Here is a 3151-nt window from a genome sequence, read left to right on the forward strand (position 1 = left end):
CATAATCTTCAAAACGTTTCAACTTTTTTTTAAGAAGAACGTACTGACTGACCTAAGATGGGGCCCGCTCCAGTCATGCTTCAGTGATTTCCTATATAATCAACCAAATTTTTGGGTTTCAAAGCTCAAACAAATACCAAAATTACTTTACTGATTAAAATAGATACGGTGTCCTAGCTTTGTAATGCTTGAACACATAATCGGTATTTCAATCAGATTGAAAATGACTTCAATTTAAGTATAAATATTGCAACATTACATTTTTCTTATTCGAAATCTGTGTTTAATAACAAGCAAGATCATCTACCCTAGAATTACACCAGTGACAAATCCATTTCCCCTTTACACCCCGTTATCACCAGTTAACACCGAGTTTCTTCTGTCGATAGTTTGGATATTTTAAAATACCGGTCTGCTTGTCCTTTGTTATATCAGATTGTCACACTTCCATTTTTCTATTTTAGATACTACTGTAAACAGCAACCCAGTTGATCGAAACTGCAACCAGCTATACGAAGGATGGACTATTATGGAAAATGAATGCACTTTTAGAGAAGACATTGATAATTGTCAGAATCCTACTATGTTTAGTAGTTTAGAGGATTGTCAGTTGGAGCTATATGGTATTTATCATGTACATATATGAAGGGGGGTGGGGGGTCATCGTTCGTGTTTAATTCAGTACACGAGGAAATACAAGTACGTTAATGATAATGCAGTGTACTTATAAATTTAGAATAAAGTGATATTGTGTGTGCACTCATCGACTTTTTTCTACAATAACAAAAATTTGGCGTGGAAAAAGATGACATTATGGCAGGTCAACTCTTACAACGGTGACAGGTACGCTCATAGATGTTTGAATGCGACTGAAAAAAAATCGTCAAATAGATAGTGTTACGGAAAGCAATACCTGACCAGTAACAATGACGTACCTTTTGGCATTCACTCATTTTGCATAAAGTTTACACTTTAGCTTTAACCTAACTTTTTTTTACTTAAATTTGGTTATTTGTACGAATGTACGTATGACTATTTTTTTTAAGAATCAGCAATAGATGTAAAAAGTCTGAAAGGATTCACAAAAGGTCATTTATTCTATTTGATTCAAACAGTATCTTTTTTTTCTCCACGCAGGGCTTGGGAATTACTGCTCTCTACCTGACGTGTGTAACCATGGTTTTTGTGTTTCTACAAGAACGTGGAATGGATTACCTTCATACAAATGTTTCTGTGGTGGAACTGGGTTTTATGGAAAGAAGTGTGAAATCCGTACGTATTTAGGGAGCTACCATTTGATTTTTATGGGGGGGGGGGGCTAGGATGAAAAATTTTGTCCTGCATTTTTTTTAGTTGTAATCTCTGTCCTGCCTTTTTATTTTTCACTCTATTCGGTCCTGCCTTTTTTTTTTCCAAGTTGCTCATCCTGCCTTTCTTTTTACTAAAAACTCCTGTCCTGCCTTTTTTCAAATTTTCAACACCACCTATTTAACATCCCCCCCCCCCCCCCCCAAAAAAAAGGAAAAAAAAAGAAGCATTTTAGTGATCAACATAAGGGTTCTTTCAATAGACAAGCGAAAATGACACGCTACTCACTGAATCAAAACAAAGCCAAAACATTAATCAATTATGGAACAAGCACTTACGTAATTCCTGAATTTTCGGTCAGTCACATAATCATGTATTGATGTCGAAAAATTAGTTAAAACATGAAGTATTACAAAGCATGCTATCAGTAATTGAAAGCAATCACAAAGGCTTTTGCGTCTCAGTATTTTCTTTGACAATATTGTTAGGATGTTTTGTTCCTAATTGCATAATAGAAAAAATGAAGTCAGTGAGTTCTGATAATCAATTTTCTACTTCTTCTATAGAAAATGAAGGGTGCGCCTGCTATTTTGATTTTAGTTGGTAAGGATTTTCCCCCCAACACCATTAAGCAAGATATTTGGAAAGTTTATTTTTGACTTATGAGTTTGAATGTCCCTATGGTATCTTTTGCCTCTCTTTTCATAGACACTAATATACTGCTTTAATTTTTTTAAGGGTGTCCACGTCTATTGCATAATAGAAAAAATGAAGTAAGTGAGTTCTGATAATCAATTTTCTACTTCTTCTATAGAAAATGAAGGGTGCGCCTGCTATTTTGATTTTAGTTGGTAAGGATTTTCCCCCAACACCATTAAGCAAGATATTTGGAAAGTTTATTTTTGACTTATGAGTTTGAATGTCCCTATGGTATCTTTTGCCTCTCTTTTCATAGACACTAATAAACTGCTTTAATTTTTTTAAGGGTGTCCACGTCGACGAATGTTTCCAAGACCAAGGAGCTTTCCTATATCATGTATACAGATTTAAGGATATCAACAAAGATATAATCGGCTTTTTTATACATGCTATAATACTGTATAATAAATCACTGAATGGATAATGTTTTTTATTAACAAGAGTGCACACGCTGAAATGTCTCGCCTACTATACTGACCATTGATTTTATGTTGATAGTCCTACATATAAAGTTTTACTACAAGTATCACATTAACATTTATGATCCAAGAAAATGAGGCCAAGGTCAGATAAACCAAGCCTGAAATACATTTACACTTTTAATACAATCATTCCATACACAGAATATAGATGACCTATTGCTTATAGTATAAAAGAAACAGACAAAACCATGGAAATTCTATACTGACCAATGAACCATGGAAATTAAGTCAAGGTCAGATGAACCCTGCCAGACAGACATGTACACCTTAAAATCATTCAATGCATTAAATATAGTTGACCAATTGTTTAAAGTATCTAGGAAACAAAGTACTAGTAAACCAGGAAAACTGAACATTGACCAATCAACAATGAAAATGAGGTGAAGGACAGATGATACCTGCCAGACAGACATATACACCTTACAATCATTCCATACACCAAATATAGTTGACCTATTGCTTAAAGTTTAAGAAAAACAGACCAAAACACAAAAACTTAACATAAGCAATGGACCATGAAAATAAGGTCAAGGTCAAATAAAACCTGCCAGACTGACATGTACATCATAAAATATTTCCATACACCAAATATAGTTGACCTTTTGCATACAATATTAGAAAAAGACCAAAACACAAAAATTAACATTGAGCAATGAACTGTG

The 3151-nt window shown here is 34.0% G+C and overlaps 1 long non-coding RNA gene across 1 annotated transcript; it reads left to right on the forward strand.

The window, feature by feature from the left end:
* Nucleotides 1-468: 468 nt before the first annotated feature.
* Nucleotides 469-2433, forward strand: LOC127714485 (uncharacterized). Its single transcript, XR_007987750.1, has 3 exons — nt 469-623; nt 1138-1272; nt 2294-2433. It is a non-coding gene; the product is annotated as an uncharacterized LOC127714485 (long non-coding RNA).
* Nucleotides 2434-3151: the final 718 nt, after the last annotated feature.

This window comes from Mytilus californianus, unplaced genomic scaffold (assembly GCF_021869535.1).
Source record: "Mytilus californianus isolate M0D057914Y unplaced genomic scaffold, xbMytCali1.0.p SCAF_9, whole genome shotgun sequence".
NCBI lineage: Eukaryota > Metazoa > Mollusca > Bivalvia > Mytilida > Mytilidae > Mytilus > Mytilus californianus.